The sequence below is a fragment of the Ctenocephalides felis genome, unplaced genomic scaffold, assembly GCF_003426905.1.
Source record: "Ctenocephalides felis isolate EL2017-DRISC unplaced genomic scaffold, ASM342690v1 CF-g0.4_SCAFFOLD_01492, whole genome shotgun sequence".
Classification (NCBI taxonomy): Eukaryota; Metazoa; Arthropoda; class Insecta; order Siphonaptera; family Pulicidae; genus Ctenocephalides; species Ctenocephalides felis.
Genome location: NW_020537646.1, coordinates 10033607 through 10053172, shown reverse-complemented (window position 1 = coordinate 10053172; position 19566 = coordinate 10033607). Strand labels below are relative to the sequence as shown.

The 19566-nt window shown below is 27.8% G+C and overlaps 1 protein-coding gene across 1 annotated transcript in view; it reads left to right on the top strand.

Moving 5' to 3' along the window:
- LOC113371693 (calcitonin gene-related peptide type 1 receptor-like) overlaps positions 1-19566 on the top strand; it is a 196694-nt gene that overhangs the window by 131399 nt on the left and 45729 nt on the right. The gene's annotated exons all lie outside the window — the stretch shown is intronic.

Here is a 19566-nt window from a genome sequence, read left to right as displayed (position 1 = left end):
TTGATGTATATTATTTTAAGTAGTAATTGGTTTTTAAACGTTTATATAATAAAACACCAGTTAAAAATAAAAATCATACAAAATTATAGACATATCGTATGTTATTTTAGCCCACATATGTAGGTATATGAATCATCCAAAATGTAAATTTGACATACGACAAGCATAAATCTCAATATATGTAACTTATATATGTAATAAAATACGTGACACGAAACACATAAAATATATGCGCCTTTATAAAATCATACTTACACATAGACCGTGAATGAGAATAAGATAAAGGTTTAAATGCGTGGGATGAATTCAGGTTTTGGCGGAAAATTTAATTATACTCATTAGGTTTTCAATGAATAAAATTATAACATAGCAAATGGAATATATTATCATCAAATTTACTATATCATCTACATCTCAACGTACTTATATTCAACTACAATCAAACGTACTTAAATCATTTTTTTTTATAAAGGATGGTCGAATGATTGGTATTAAACGTGATCTTAAAGAAACATTTCAGAGAAAATATTTTGTATAAGTTATTAGAATATGAATGTATTTATGCTTTTACTCTTATTGTTAGAGATATATTGACAACCTTTTCCAATATAGCAACAATCACAATCATTACAATCCACTTTGGAATCTCTATGTTCACGAGTTTTGGATTTCAACTCATATCTATACATATATTATGTATATATACGTATTTGTTAAACTACACTATGTATGTGGTATAAATCAAATATTTACCACCGAATTTGGTCAAGCATTCCACATTATAGAATGTGTCACAAATGAGTTTTAGTTTTTGATCCCACCGTGCTTTGGAGCAGAGATCGAATTGCTGCTGCATGGGCAGTTTATGCGTATAAACAGAATTTAATTAAACCTGACACAAAAAGGGATCTTTGTAAATTTTGCACTGTACACTGGCCATGTTTACCACAATCTACGCTGATCCTCCTTCACATAGTTTGCTTTTATTAACTTTAAACCTATTGAAGGTTTTCACTTCAACGTATCATGTTTATATTTAGAAAATACTTATTTGCAGGGAGTTTAGATGTAAAGGTTCGATGAATTTTTAAATAGTAGACATACATGTTATATTTTATTTTTTTCTCAAAATGCAAGGATTTTTAAAAATTAATTGCTTTTGGGTGTAAAATAAAATAAAATAAATTTGTAATTCTCTGAGTTAACAAAACAATCACAGAATATCAATGAGTATTTTAGCACTTGACCCAATTTTACGACTATTGGCATTTTAAATTAATTTGGTCATAAAACATCGACGTTTCAAATTAGGTATTAGCTCTTATACGATTAATTCTTTTCTCTGCGAATAATAAATCTAATTAAGAGTGAGTGCTGAAACACTTTTAATCAAAACCACATATTTAAAATAAATTCTCAGAGCATATGTAAACAAAACTTAGGCGAGATATCTATGAAAAGCCAAAGAAAAAAAAAATTTATAAGGTAAGTTAGCTTGAGATAGATCGAGATAGATCTCACTTTCTGTATATACTAGTTTTTAAACAGACTCTAATACGACAATTAAAAATCTATTGAAAAGTTTTGTCTAAATTTTGTTTAATAAGTCATGCATACGTTTCGAGTTCACATTTGATCCTTCTTCGGTGCATAGATGTAAAAAATATTAACAATCTTAAAAAACCCGAAATAATGAAAAAAGACGCGTATAAAATCATTCGTACAAAAAAAATGATTTAAAAAGTACTGATAGTTGTAGTATAAGTGCAAATTAGATAGGAACGATATATTTATCCTTAAAGCGTTAATCACGTGATCGATTTTTTAAGGATTTTAGGACCCCCCCCTTGGTGATATGTGGTATCCTCTGACAATGCCGCATAATTTTATGTCAAAACGTGTAAATAATAAATATGCTTAAATATCTATATCTTCTCTTTTTTACTTGATCATACAAGTGAAAGCATGAAATTCAAACATCAAACATAAATTTGAAAAATATCACATCAATTATTAGTAATGTTCAGACATAATAATCTGGTTCATTAGTATGTTTTTCGGTATTTAAAAATACATCAAGTCAAGCCTAAATTTTTGCAATCCTACCTCAAACATGTATTTCGTAATTTCATTATTAACCGATTTTATATTGTCAATCATTTTTAGTAACCAAATCACTTTAACTAAAAGTTAAAATCAGTTCAGTTGATATGAAAGTGCAACTTGCCTAAAGGCAATTCCCGAACTCTAATTTGCATGTGATATATCATTTGAAAGAACTCGAAATGTACAACACAATTTAGTATTTGTTGCTAATTTGCATCAACGTGTAAGATAATTATCTGAAATTCATATTGACTGAAAGTACAACTTGCCGATATGCAAATCTTGAACACTATTTCCTTGTAATATATCAAATGAAAAGATGAAGAGAAGAATACTAATTTAGTACTGGTGCCACATATCAATTTTGGTCAATTGGTGGTATGTAAGAATGAATCCATTGTCCTTTAAGAACACTATATTGTGTCATTTCATTCACAATCTATCTTTCCAATTAAATTCCTTAACTATCATATCCAACTATTCCCCTCGGCACAATCGATTATATTAATATTATTGCAAGGAATATTCACTCACTGTTCCGTGTCCGGCGGAGATTGTGATCTAAGTGCCGCATATAATGTTATGACAATCCCGGGAGCCGTCCAGCCCAAGGGTATCAGATAGTGTAATAATTTACGCTCGCTGGCGAACGCCGACACCAGGACGGTATGGAGTACAGGCCTTCCATAGCCATCCAGGAATAGTTCGTCAGGAGGAAGTAGTGGAGGATCACGTGCAAAACTCGACAGCCAATCTGAGGAATAAAACAGAGATTGATTTGAAACTTTCTAATAAGTTATAAGTGTACATATTTCTAAAATTTAGGAGCATTCAAAATTAAATGTTTAATAAAATTCATTGTTATGAATCGATAAGAATTATATATTTTTTTATACATTGTTGAACAGCAATCAGAACATGTTGTTGTTCTATAGTTATTTGGATAAGTTATTTAACTCAAGTAGTGAGTATAAAAAATTGGCTTGGTAGATGACCCTCCATTGAGGATCACTACATTCTAGAATGATAAAATTCAATCCAAGTTTTTTCGTACCTAAATATATAAAATTATATGCATTCCCCAAGGATTGGTAATATAAATTCCAAGCAATATTAAATACAAGAAGCCTTGAAATATAAATTATTCGCAATAAGATAATTTAAGGGGCACAACTAGTGTGAAATTTTCAAAAAAATCGAATTTTCAATTTTTCCATATTTCGATAGGTTATACCTTTAAAAATAATACATCAAAATTTTAAATCGATATGAATTGAATAGTTTCTGAGTTACAGCCATTAAAGAGTATATATATAGTATATATATAAAGATAATTTTATCTTTTAACGTGTTTTTCTCGAAACAGCATTTTCCGAATTGCTGCAGCGATTACTCAAAAACAAATCATCCGATCACTATCAATATTTTTTTACATGTTCTATATATAGCTCTCCGTAAAATTTGAACAATAGATTTTTTGATCGGATCAAAAATCAAATTTTGGCAGTCCAAAAACGACCAAAAATTTTGGGTAAAGTTCGACTTTTTTTAAAAAAAACGCCGTCATTTTGTCATTTTTGATTTTTTTTTATTGCAGTTCATTTTACAGGCAATATTATCTAGTTTAACAAAATTTTTTTTTTAAAATTTTATCCACGTAGAAGGCCGGAATCACTGCAGCAGTGAAGGGCCTTTTTGTCTCGCCGTTGAGAGATCGACGATAACTTAAAAAATAGTTGATTTTTTTCTTCAAAAAATTTTACTATGTAGTCTTAAAACATGTATAAACATATTCCTAAATTTTTGAAATGATTAGAATAGTAGTTTTTTGATACAAATTCCCCCAAAAATCACCTTTTTAGGAGGTTACACTAGTTGTGCCCCTTAATATAGGCAACAATCAGTTACTTCATTTTATATAAAGATCTGCGATTCGATTTTAATTCGATTTAACTATTATCGTACCATATTATCATAACGATTACTTTTCATATTTTTTTGGACAAATTATATAAAAACATAACTAAAATTCAACGTATGTCACATTCAAATTCAAATTCACCGTATGTAATATTCAGGTAAAAATATAGTAGTTCAGAATATATATATATATATATATATATAGATATATATTATATATATATATTTTATTCTTTAAAGAAAAAAGTTGGTGTTTGACACGCGCTTTGAAGAAATTGTACTAGTGCATCCTTCGTAGAATTTTCCTACTTTCATATTTCCGTCGAACTCGTTACGTATCCAAATAGAAGAAAAATATTACAGAAGTAAAAGATAACATCAAAAGAAAATTTTAGTTAAAGAGCATATGGAGGTAAAATTGCATTATAACTATCAGCAATGCAGCGCGAATATGAAAATTCAAAATCTTATTTTCTTATGTAATCATTGCAAGATCCAACATCGCAACAACTTTGCGATGGCGAATAAAATAAATAATAAACAAACATTAGGAGATATGAAAGCTACATCGCCACGTTATAATCTTTGCTTTGGACATTTTATTGTGACGTTTTCAAAGTTTCCGGAAATTAATTCTGTACCCAGGAGAGTTTAAGAGAACCCTTTTGAGAGAAATGAAACCGACGAACTATGGGAATTTTCTTTGAAAATCTATAAATTTAAGAAGTAAATGGATACATAACATTTCTTAATAGGCAAACTGAAGCGATAAGTAGGTATTGAATATAATCAAGAAAAATCACTGAATTAAATTTTAATAAAATATATGTTTATTACATAGTCCTTAATTTAAAGCAACTGATAATAAATATTTCACTACTTATGTCCAGAAATATTTTAAAATTTGATAAATATCCATCATTTTAATAAAATACATACATTTCCCAAAGAAGTAATATAAATTATCAATATGTCATGGCAACAATTGCAGAATCTATCTGTTTTGCCATCATAATGAATGTTTGAATAAATAGTGTCATATCATTTGTAGATTTAATTTAGACGATATTATTCGCAAAATAACGTTATAGCAACAAATACAAATTGACTACTCAATGCTGAAATGATAATAATTATCTTCACTTCGAACAAATTAACAAAATCATTTCTAATTACTGATTCTTAATTCAATTTAGTAATAGACAAATATAAACGTTAATAATTGTATTAAGTCTTGAAAACATTCTTCATATTTAATATGAAAAACTACTGTTTATGAAATGCGTCTAAATTCAAAAGAAGTAACATGAATCATTATCATTTTGTGGAAACAACAACTTTATTTGTTTTGCAATCATAAGAAATACAAAGCTTTGACTATTCGTTGATAAAGTAAAGTAGTAATCAGCAACAGCCGTAGGCAACCAAAATAAAAAACAGATGTATTTAATATTTTGTTAAATAAAATGTAAATAAAAAAATAAAATGGAAATCAGTACAGACGAATTTAAGGACCATGATGTTGCTCATAAAAAGAACATTTCTCAGATTATAATTATTTATTTATTTATTTATTTATTTATTTATTATACGCAATTATGCTGAAAAATATAATATATTGGTTCCCTGTGAAATTAAACAACTAGCTTATAGGCGAAAATCAACGTATTTTTCTCATTTCTTGTTGATCTAGTGTTACGTTAATCGCTACGATATCAGAAATATTGTCACATAGGCCATGGTAACTTTATCAGATAATTTAGTTTAAAATATACCAAGAAAATTTGATGTATCAAAAAAAATTATTTTTGCAAAATTTTTTGAACAAAGTTTTCAGTTTTTTTCTTCTGTTAGGCTAAGCTTTCGAAACATACTGCTGTGGCTATTGACGTGACTTTGTACCAAATGTCTGGTATATATGTATAACATGGCTCATGTAGTACTTCTTGGCGTCAGACACATAGTACTGACAGCACGATTGAAGTGTTAAAGAATAACCAAATCAAATATATATTATAATTTAGATTAATTATTATTTAGGTGACTTACCCCGTTGTCGATGATAACCTGAGGATCTGCGACGACGGTTCTGTACCAGAGTAGCCAAAGGGCGTTATTCAAGCCGAAAGAGGCGAATAAATTCATGTGCATCGTGATTCTGGCGCAGCGCAGCGATCTGAAAACAATTCAGTAATGCGATCAAATAAAACCCATGATAAAACGACGCATTTGTGGAGCTCCTGCTCACTGTTGAATGGAAATTCTAATATATTGGAATTCAGGCTTTCCAGCATATATACTGTCGGCTGGCAAAATAGCAGCTCTCAAATAGTTTGTATGCAAACTCCCAAATAAATAATATAAACTTTTCTAAACCAAATTGTTTTTGTCTTCCCTATGTTTTAAATAGTTGTATTTGTCAAAAATTGAATTTGAATAATTTATGTTCAGCATGTTCAAGAATATCTGGCAAAAATCGCACAAAAACTAAATTGCATAAAAAAGGATCGCACACAACAGGTTTGACTGAGCATATAAACATACATGAAAACTGGTGAAAAGTTTGTTGAGTTCAGAAAGTTTTCAGAACACCCATATATATATATATAGATATATATATATATATATATTTATATATAGCCAATGTATTCTGAGTAGATAGATATTAATTAGAAATATGAACAAACAACACTCTTTTTTGCACTATTTATTAAATAATAAATTTACAAACGTTTCGAGACTAGGTTTGTCTCATCATCAGTGTGTTATAATTTGAAATCTAAAACATGAAAATCTAAATTACCATTATGTAATAATTGGAAGCATATACCTAATGTCCCTGATTTTTGTTACTATAAGTAAGTCATTAAGTAAAGGTACTGATGTAGAATAAAAACATGTTACCACAAAAGCATGTTATTAGTTCTGTTTAGAACTAGTTAGAAAATTAGTCTTCCTTTCTTGCTGAAAATGCTTCAGACATTCCCAAAATGCTCGTAGAACCATCTTCCTAAAATACATTATTCACATACACTTTATATTTGTAATGTCTGAGAAGTAATAATAGTTTGCATAAAAATAAGTTCATCATATGTACAAATTGGAAATCCTTATTAAAGATACCTGCTGAATGTAAACTGGTGTCAGGAAACAATATGTTGCAGCACTTTCATAATGCTAATTTATTTTTCCATATTTTAGATTTTAAATTATAACACACTGATGATGAGACAAACCTAGTCTCGAAACGTTTGTAAAATTATTATTTAATAAATGGTGCAAAAAAGCGTTGTTTGTTCATATTTCTAAATTAATATATATATATATATATATATATTATGTATTTATTTATTATATCCCTTGCATATCTTTTACATATATATCCAAACATAGTTTTAGGGATGCATATGGGATGCAAATAAATCTGTATTTAAATTGAATGTATTATTTATATAGTAATCAATTTTAAATTTGTGATTGACCTTATATAATTTGATTGACCTGTTTTAATTAAATTGTGATATTTTTTAAATATAACACTAGTAAGAGCAAAAGAAACAAAACAAGCTTTGTCGTGTAAACAAGTTTTGTTGTGTTCAATTTTATAGTTAGCTTTTATCCTAAAAATATTGCTTTATTTAAGTTGTAATAATTTTTTTGTTTTAAATAATCATAGGTAATGTTGTTTAAAACCTATTATAAACGGTATTAGATATTTGTCAATGAGTACTCAGACCAGAACATAATGCATAACTTTTTTTTGCACAGTTGATTTTGTAATAGTAACATTTATTAGTAATTCATAATATTAAATGATTGTAATAAAATATCAATATCTATATAATATAAATTTTCACAATTTTAAACAGTTTTAATGAAATACAACAAATATATCTATTTTTCTATTAAATAAGAGCTTTTTTAGTATTTAAGTAAGAGCTAGTGAGTCAATAATGATAATAATAATATATTTGAAGAAAAGTTCCACATTGCAAAATGTGCAATTTTTTAAAAAATGATATTGTTTTAAAATATTTATTACCCCAAACATGAGCTTAACTTTGCACGTTTTTAATTAAAAATGAACAAAGAAAAGAAGCAAGAACTACCATCATATATCTTTGTTGTGAATTTTATAGCTACATGAATCATTTCGCGGTCGTGTTACCTTTGACGTGAAACTATAAAAATCTATTTTCCAAAAGCATCTGAACAAGACAAAAGAGCAGCTGTCGTTTGAAATAAACTATTTAATAATAGAAAATACTCTAAATGTATATATATTCCTCATTCAACATTAGTGCCATTGATTGGAACAAGTATCAATAGCTCTGAAATAACTTTGAATTAATTCGGCAGCAACAAATGCTTTTGAAAATATATGTTCTGACATAAAATATCATATTTCAAACAACTTTGCTGTAGATTAGAATCTGCAGATAGCCGTAGAGAAAAATCCGATTGCAATGCAGCTTATAGGTAAATCACATTATAAAAGTAATATAAAGTTTTCATGTGTTTGGGTATGAAAAAGTATTTTTCATTAAATTTTCAATATTGCTTTCTGTACTCGATATAGATTGCAAAATCAAATAAATATCTAACTGTATTGGATATGGTAAAACCCATGTGGAACGAACCTATATAAACGTTATGGGGCACTGGGATTGTAAATTTAATATTATTTAATGAATAGTGCAAAAAAGAATGCACTATTTATACTGTCATATTAAAATATATATGTATATAATATTTTAATTTTTTATATACATATGCTCTAAATCTAAAACAATATGTACGTTTTTTACAACAGTCACATTTAAAAAAGAGAGCAGGTACATGGAAATTGTAAAAAGCGAACATATTGAAAATGACGTGCAGTGTAGGTAGAAGGATAATTACACGATAAATTATTCAGAATTGTAACAAGTATTCTATGGAAACTGTGTTAAATTACGTGGCGGAAGTAATAACTGTCAGAATTGTGACGATCAATGTGTACTAGACGCTCACCTAGGCTTTGACGATGAATATGAGGTAGTGTCACATCAAATGCAAGCGAATAACACGGTGTGAATAGAATACGAATATTAAATTAAAATTTTATAATTATTATATAAAATCTATTTATATAAAACCTAGTTATTACACAACGAATTAATTAATAAGCCAACGCGAATTGAAAGCTTTGGATTACCAATTTCATTCATGCTTTCATCAATCAGCGTTTATCAAAGATTTTATATTCCATTTAAATAACATAAATTTAATAACATAGATTTTTTCGTAGTGCATTTTTTATGCATTTTTAAAATATAGATCATGTATAATTAATTATTTAGAAATAATAAATGAATATTTAATTACTATGATCAGAACCTTATAACCAGCTTTATTTATTTAAAACTGTTCTGAGCGAACACTAAAGGGAGCGTCCATTAATCACGTGAGGCTTTTAGTGTGAAGGAGGGTTTAACAAAAAAAATCACGAACTCTCACGGGGAAGGGAGGGGTATAGTAAGATATCATTTTACCTGATTTTTTAAAAAAACCCAAACTTTTTTAAAAAAAAAAAAATTTACCATTTCTTCTCGTAACTAAAAATACACGTGATGTTTGGTGGGGGAGGGGGCGTAATTTTGAATATCACCACCACTAAGGAGGTGAGGAGAAAAGGGGGTCCAAAAATCCTAAAAAATCGATCACGTGATTATTGGATTGACCCCCAAAGTCTCTAGAAAGGTCTAAAATTTGGATGGCGTTGAAGCTTAATAAATTCTTTCGTGAATCTTAAACCTATTCCGGCTAGGTTTTATAAAATTTGAACATATTTTGATTTTCTTCAATATGTGCTTCTTACATTCAATAACATTCAAATATATTCCGTTAAAATAACATAAATTATAATTATTATAAATAAGATCAAATCAGATAATTATTATATTCTTTAAAATAAAATTGCTATTCGATCAAATTGATAACCCATAACGATTAAAAAAAACTACTTACCAATGTTGACTCTTATAATGGTAAAAATTATTAGTCATTTGTAATGCTAAATAATAAAATGCCAATATCTATATTAGAAAGTATCAATAACAACACTTTTCAGACAAAATCAATATAATTTAATATTATTATTATTTTTTATTGTTTTGGTATATATCTATTTAACACGTTAATCGCTACAGCAACATCAAAATAAGATTCACATTAGCGATAGTAACTTTATTAGATAATTTAGTTAAAAACGTATCAAGGAAATTTAACGTATCTTGCTAATAAAGTAAAATATATTAAAAATCGTTTTTGCCAAAATTTCTGAAAAAAACATTGTTTTTTATTTCACACATATATGTAGAATTTCTTAGCGTCAAACATATATGTATTTACTCTATTGCGTGCCTACTTCTACTGAGTATAATTTATACAAAATAATACAAAATATGGAGATCCATATGAACAAAGGTGAATAGGAAAATTCATATTTACAAACACCATAATTACATTTACTTGCAAAACTCCTCAGCACATTCTCTAGAAAGCAAGTTAGTGCAAATATTTGTTAAAATATCAATATCACTAACAACAGTAGTTTTGATTTGTTTTAAAAATTATTCATTAAAAATCACATTAAATGCAAATATTAAATAATAATTTGCAAACTTGCAGACTATAATAAGATTCATTTGTTTGTAAAATATAATAATAAAATTATTTATACTCCTTATTACGAAATTCTCCTAATTTGATAACAAGAGTTCGTAAACCTGTAGTAGCTATCTCTCTAATTGTGCTGCAATTAAAATTTAATCAAATTAACTTGTCGAAAATGTTTTCTTACAAGCATGAAACTTAAGGATGTAGTCTTTAAGTCGATCCTTGAAATCTCCAAAATCAAGTCTTGATTCTATATAATATCTTCATAAATCCCTTGAGTCAAGCAAAGATTACATGTAAGCTTAATTCCGTAGATTCAGAAAGTCACGTGCGCCTAACATTTCATGTTAATTCGTGACGAACAAGTTTCATACGATGACGAATTAATAAATAAACAACGAGACGTATTTGTCATTTATGTACTTATTCAAATTGCTGGAATATATTAAATATTCATATATTCGAATTTGGTGTTTAATACTCTAAATTTAGAAATTTCATATATAAATGCTTATATCGACTATGCTCCTAAATATCTGATTTAATTAAATTTCTATACCACGTGGAATATTTGTAATTTATTTCACTTACTCCAATTGCAGGAATATATTAAAAATTTAAACATTCATGCTGATTTTATTACAATGATAATCATTCATTTATTATAAAGCTTTTAATATAAAATATTTAAAACTACGCCATGCCAAACCATACCCTAAAATACTCAAAGCTCCAATTAGAACTTTATTCATTTTGCTCAATATTGTTATGTGATTTTTATATAACGAAATACATGTTTCTGAACTAAAATATTTAAAAACTAAATCAGCATTATATTCAATCGTGTATTTTATATTTTTTAGATAGTAATAAAGTATTCTCACTTGGATATTGTGTATTAGCAAAATATATTCAAAGTTTTGTTAATTTACGTTACAGGATTTTCATAAAAATAAACAATTATTGATGACGAGATAACACAAACTTCTAAAAAGTATTTTTGAACCCAATTTTTTCTTCTCACGGCTTGAAAATCTGTGTTCCATAAATCTAAACATAATAATAGCGTGTTCATTTATAAAATATACCACGCAATTTTTCACATTAAGTAAACATAATAAAGAATACGCATATTATTTCCCTTATTTCCCCACATTTTAGATTTATGATGAAGCTCCCGTTTTCCATTCGAAACAGCAATATTCCACGCATTTTCCATACATATCTCATTTTCACTGCAACGATAAAACAGGACTCTACTTATTAAGGATCATTTGCGTAACATTATTATTGCAACCCACATACAAAAGTAGATTTATGCAAATTACGATAGCTATGCTGAAAATAATTAAAAGATACATCTGCTTTTGTGAAAGAAAAATATTATGCAAATTGCACGTTTGAAGTACAAACCACCAACCACCTGTTGTAATAATAAAAAGTGGCATCATGGAAATGTTTTTACACGATTTGTAACATTTGCATATTATGGAGAGTGCAGGATTTTATAACTAAATAGCATTATAAAATGCTTCGTAACTTATTTTTAAAGTTACTGAAATGTTTAATGTTTTATTCTCAATTTTATAATATTTCTTGGAGATTTTACAGAAAAAATATATGTGGATATATGCACATTTTCATGGATAGTATACATACGTAACATGATACAGTTTTAATCCTTTCCATTTTACAGGTTATCACTAGATTATTATTTTTTATATATAGATGAATATGAGTACTTCAACAGCTGTTTTCCTTGTTATTGAATTTTATTTGGTAAAATACGACAAAGAAGTTAAAATACAATTTATCAATTAAAACTTTGCATCGCGGACAATTTGCCACGACTGATTCACAGAAGGGTATCCCATTACAACTTTAAAGCACTACGTGCCCATTGTACCATGTTCGTTGTACATGAAAGTGCTTATTTTATTGCTTTTCTAAACAATAATCTGGAATTGATAACGTGATCAAAACTTTTAAATTGAGAGGAAAAAGAAATAGACATAAAAAGAAGTAAAAGCTAGAAGTTAGAAAAAATCATTTACAAAACTATCAAGCCTACACAGTCTACTTGCTACACAGACAGGCTTACCATGGATTTGATAACAAATTAAGTTATAAATTATGGCGAGGTATTTAACTTTTTCTGAATTAAGAATTGACTTAAAGTTTTTCCGATAATTAACTTCATAAGCTTCTTCAAAAACAAAACTTTATATAACGACATTAACTTTTTGACAGGTCCCTTTTTAAAATCTGGACGCCCTGGTAGCGAAGAATCGAATTAGAAGAGATTATATTTTGACAATAAATTATGATATAAATTACTTAATTATATCTATTAAGACTGATAACAAATATGATATGAATAGTTTACCTATCCATGAGAAGTTACCTTTAAATTTTAAATGTGAATTAAAAAAAATAATTAGGATGTTACATATGGTTTCTAAATAGTCATGAACTGTGTAGGATAAAATTTATTTAGTTATTAATATATATATGTGTGTAGTTTGGTATGCTATCATAATTACATAGTTACCGATTTCATAGAACTATGCAAAATATTCAATAATAATTCGAAACAGCTAATAAGTACCATCATAGGCTAAAATATTCCTGCGGTTTTGATACATCAGATAAATAATGTTTCATGGTTTCGTTGTCTTGAAGACGCCGATTTTCTTACACATTTATTTTAATCTCAATAATTGAATCACAGTCACGTTTCAAATCAGCTATAATAAACCCATCGTCTCATAGCAGAATTTGTGAAAAGTTATTAAACTTTGGAGACTCCGAAAAATAATCGGCGCTGCTTGGAGTATCTAAAGAAAAACTTATGAAAAATGCAAGTTTTGCAATCCTTTCCACGGTAAAATTTCATTTATAAATACCAAAATTCACAATTACAATAATAACATGATAAATAATTAAGCTTTTTTTTATTTTATGTGATGACTTACTTAATACATTTATAAAACCATGTTTCTCTATTGCTAAATATTACATCTCGCTGTTGGTTTGTTTGATCTAATATTCAAGTTTTAGATGTACCTACATATGAGCCACTTAGTCAAAATATACGGTTTCATTTAAAATATAGAACTTGTATATAAATGTACCATACTTCGTTAGCCAAAGATTAATTTCAACCCCTGCGCAGTAATAATTATCCCAGTGATATTTTTAATGGAAGTAGATATATGAATCCTGTATAATTCTTGTAGTTCTATGAATATTCATAGAGCTTTGCTATCTAATAAGCAAATTTGAATAAATATAATAATTAAAATGTATATTAGGAATAACTGAATTTCATACAGATAGGTATAGTAAATTCCAACAAGACATAAATTAATTAAAATTTAAAAATCTAAATATCTAATAAAAAGTTTATGTATGATATTATGTACTCTATATATGGGCACTATTGAATTATTAATAATGACAAAGTTTCAAAGTTTATTAACTCAATATTACTCAAGATGGAAAACTTTTCAGTGGTACTGCCTACTTTAAAATTTTAACTACTTCTGGAACTAGGTTAGTGCTGTTTACTTCAAGTATTAATTAGAGACTGCTATTTACTCATTAAAAATAGGTAGAATAATATTGATGTTTTGGTATTAAACAAAATAATACTGAAGTTTAGTTTTTGTTAGTAATAAATATAATAAACTAATATACTATGCTCAAATATTGCTTTCAGCTCAATAAGTAAATCAATTATGTATTGGAAAACAATACATAGCTTGTACTAGATTTTATGTCCATTAAATATATGGTATAAACATTTATAAGTTATCTAATCGATGTACTTATGGCATTTGTATAAAAAATAAAATGTTACATTTTCTACAATTTAAAATATAATGCAATAACTAATTTTGCAAAAGAAGTAAAACAAGTGACATATTGTAAATAAATAAATTTAAATTATAATTTCAAATATTATATTAGTAATTTTAATATTGATTTTAATAACCCCAGTACAAATGAATCGTCACCAGGTGTGGGGCCAGTCGTGGCGCAATATTTGAATCTTGGGCCTTTATTACCAATAGTGTTCTCATCATTATTACTTTTATATTTACTATCAATACTCAAGTGTATTGTCAAACTAGCTGTAAGTGGAATTCTGTCTTAAGGCAATTAGGGCATCGTGCCTTAAGGCAAATTGCTGGAACTTCCCGTACCCAAAATTATTATTTTTTTTAAAAACGATTAACATTTTTGAAAAAAAAATTATTTGGAAAAAATTAGATTTTTGAAAAACTATAAATTTGATAAAAATTACCATATTTTGAAAAAAAAATTTTATTTGAAAAAAAAATTTTTTTTTTGAAAGAAAAAAATTTTTTTTGAAAACAAAAAATTTTTTGAAAAGAAAAATGTTTTCTTCATTTTGACATATTTTGGAAATTCTGAACTTTTTTCAATGCAATCGTACTGCTTGAACTGCATAGAGACGAAATGTCACAGCGCAAGTGGCGCGCCGCCGCCTAACGCATAAGCATTGGTACGGAACCCATAGGAATGTTAACAAAATGTATACTTATTGTTAAAATTTCTATAAAATATCTGATAATTTGATTTGCATATGTCTAATGATCATTTTTGACCGCCAAATGGCTCATTTTTTTACTTTTTTCGTTAGATCTCCGAAACCGCTAGACCTGCCTTCATGAAAATTGGAACAATTCTTCATCTTGTCAATACAAGTAAAATGTTTTTTGAATTATTCAAATCGGACGCTCCGTTCTCTTAAAAACGGATGTACCGTTTCTGGCACTTTTTGCCCCGTATCTTCGGAACGGCTAGACCTGCCTTCGCCAAAAACTAATCAGCACGTCTCCTTATCAATACGAATCGAATGTTTTTTGAATTATTCAAATCGGTTGATCCGTGTTCCCGAAATCGTCGACGAAAATTTGTATCCGCACATACATACACACACATACATACATACACACACACACACACACATACATCCATTTTTTCTAAGGTATGCCAAAATGTTCAGAAACCTCTGAAACGTAAAGATATATAAAAATTTTCATTTTCGATTTTTTTGCGATTACTATAACTTACCCTACGGGAAGTTAAAAATGTTCTTATAGCGTACCGTACTATTTAAAAAAACGTTCTAAAATTCAACAAAATTATTAATGATCATCTTATGTAAGTAATGAAATATTCCATTACCATAATCAAGTAAATAAATCAAACTTAGAAACTAGCAAAATACTCTTCCATTGAATAACAATCTTATTTACTTCTCAACTTCTATCGAACGTAACAATAACAGACTTAATTTACGAAGTAAGTTTCGATAACAAACCACCTTTTGCCATCACCGAGATTCTAGAATTGTAGAATGGAAAAGCTTTCACACGAATAGATAAATACTAGAAATATCACCGAGTATTTCAAAAAGTGTTCATATATTTTTATACCGATTGCCAACAACAATGTGTTTATTGCGTATCAGAAACACGTAAAAATGCTGATGTTGCTCTTTTCACATACACGCAAAACCATTTTTTATAGCTTTATCGTTTTATTTCGTTTTATGCTTTTGGTATAATGCCAAAATATAAACACATAAATTTATTATCTAATATCTATACAGCACTTACGAGACGGTGGAGCGAGGTGATAAAAAGATATTATGAACATTATTAAAATTCAAGCCGTAATTTAAATGTAATTAAATATATGAGCAGGATTTTTAAAATTTTATAATTCATAAAAAGCTTTAATCGTACTTAATTCAATTATTATTCCAAAACAAGTAAAAGCCAGAATAAAACATAAAATTAATAAAAGGAATATGACTATGGCAAAAGTTATCTATTATCCTATCTATTATCTCTTTCAACATTGTATGTATATTTTGGTACATTACAATGACATAAAGTAAACTTTGGTAAATGTAATAGATTTCAGTAGTTGCTAGTTAATATAATCAAGCTTATATTCATATTGGAAGAAACTATGCATCCGACTAAGGAATTAATATTGAACTTCCCAACTAAGGAATTTGTTTGATAATTAACTGTATGCAAGTTCAAAAGCCACCTATTTAATATCCTGGTAACGCGGAAAACACACAAACTCATGTTAATGATATTTGCATGCACAAATATAATTATATCATTAATTCAACAATTCATAGTTATTAATAAACCTGAAAATGGTACCAAATCGTATTTTGGATAGAGTACGTTTATGCAAAACCGCTAATTAGCATCTGAATACATACTACATTATATTATAATTAGAGTATGAAGAAAGTACATGGGCTAATTAATTACGAAGAAACGTTCTGGGCGATTTATTCCAAAAATTAGCAAGATTATCAATTGATTATCGTTCAAACGATTTGTAAATTTTCAACATCGGTGGAGGATTTTTTGGTAAATCGATAGAATAAATATTGCACTATTTTCAAGGCTTTTCAATTTTTTAAATCGATACCAAGCAATCAAGCAGAACTAAAATGAGTAAGTTAGTTTTTCTAAAAGCATTCTTTAATAATTACACCTATTAAAAGTTATATAAAATTTTTTAATATTGTGTGTATCATGGTAATTAACCTTACATAAATTATCCAGGAACGCAGTAAAAAATATTACCAAAACATGAAGGTTTTTAATTCTCAATCTGTTACAATAGATTCAATCACAAAAGAAAGCAGCATATTTTAAGCAACAAAAGAGTGTCTTCCATGATTTATCTCAATTATTCTCCCTTTATGTTGTAAAACAATAATTACTAAAGCTAGAACCTCGATGAATACGGCTTTGGCTGGAGTCATTAGCAGGTTCTCGTTAATTTAATCTTATAATACTCATTAAAATTCAATTCGAATTTGGTCTAATGAACATCCGAACTAAAATGTGGTTGCAGTAATATTGTGATACGTATTATGACATTATAATAGCTTGCAAACTTTAGTGCAATCCATCTTTGGAAGTCGGTGAAGGAAGTAAATCAGATTTGTATATGGGACTAATTAAACATTTATGAAGCACGATGAAAGAATAAAATGGAAATAGGTCAGAACATTAAATTAAAAAAAATATACTTATGGGGAAAAAAATTAAAGACTGATAGCTCAAATTAAAATAGCAATCTTTACTACATTAATAAAAATGCATTACTTATGTATTTATTATGATTTGAATTAATTATAGCTAATCAATTCAAAAGGTTTAATTACAAATTTGACGAAGGTAGGGCCATACCACAACTCTGAAACGTAGAATAAAATAATTAAAAATAATTATAATTCTTTTAGGGAGACATAAAATTAAAATATTGAATAATAATAAGGCTATCCAAAAAATCCTAAACAATATATATATATATATATATATATATATATATTCATATATATTTATTTATAAATATATATTCCACAATATATTATATAAGCATATAAATACAAAAAAAACTTTGGACCAAAGGAAATTGAATTTTTTACCGGTTTCTACGAGGGCTATACGAGTCTTTAAATTGCATGGGGACTGAAATTGGTATAATAAATTTTATTTGTTTTTAATTTACTTGTGATATGTATCATTCATGCATATATGTACCCTCCCATCTCTGGGGGGTCGAGAAGATGGAATTTCTGAGAAAATATATTTTATGCATTATTGTGGAGACAATAACATTGGAATACATTACTGTAAGAATGGTATCAATATGACATATTTTAGATTACCATAGATATTATACTGTGATTTTAAATAAGAAAAATAAAGGATATGTATTGCCTATATTATTATTAGTTGAATTAATTACTCAACAATCCTATGATTTCTGAAAATAAAAATAATTGATGTTACATCTATATATCAGCATTCAATAAATCTTAATTTTTGCACTTGCATGCGGCTGATGATACACCACCTCCGCCAAAAATTCATCTACAGCTCTTCTATACAATAAATACCTTGATATCTAAAGGAAATTCAATTTTAAGTAAAATTAATGCGTTTGCAAAATATATTGGATTAATGCAAAAAAGGTTTGATTGATTGGAGCTACTCAGCACGCTTTTTATAAATCGTCGACTATCACGTTCACCAATTGATAGCGTTACACATCGATTACACTGAACAAGCAACTGAAAATACTGAAAAGAGAGCCATTGGAATTTTTCGTTTAGAGCAAAAACTAAACGAACGCTTTTACTAGAAAGGATTTCAACAAGAATAACGATGATTGATTGATAAATTGAGGTAAATAATGATTTTTCAGATTTTTTATTAGATGACCTTGGAATAGAATCATTATGTGCAAAGGTAGTTAGGAGCAAGAGCAAGTCCAAACTACAAAATTCTATACCTATATCAGTTTATATATTTTCATTGTATTAGAAAATCTCTAACAAAAATCCATTTACTTTGAACATGACCTATGTTAAACATTTATTATTCCCTTTCTACGTTATTTTCATATATCCGATATTAATGACCACTTCACATAATGATAATCTATTATACTCCACCGCAACTTCTGGCGGAAGATATAGAGAATGTAACTTCGAATAAATGTAATTAATTAATTAAAAACTAAGCGTGTTATAACGCTAATGGTCAAAATATATCAAAACTTATATTTCTGGAAAAAACGCGCCAGCGAGGAATGGAAATGTATTAACCTGGAAATTAAAGTTACGCCACCATGAGAGAAAAGTGCTGTTGGTATCAGACAGGGATTATAGTTTCTCAGAACTATTCTGTGGAATGTAGAAAAAGTTGGCTTGTTTTGGTTTTTTATCAAACATGGTTTATTTGTAAACAATTTTGCTTAAGTACAATCATGGTAATGGATAAAAAAATAATCCAATTGGAT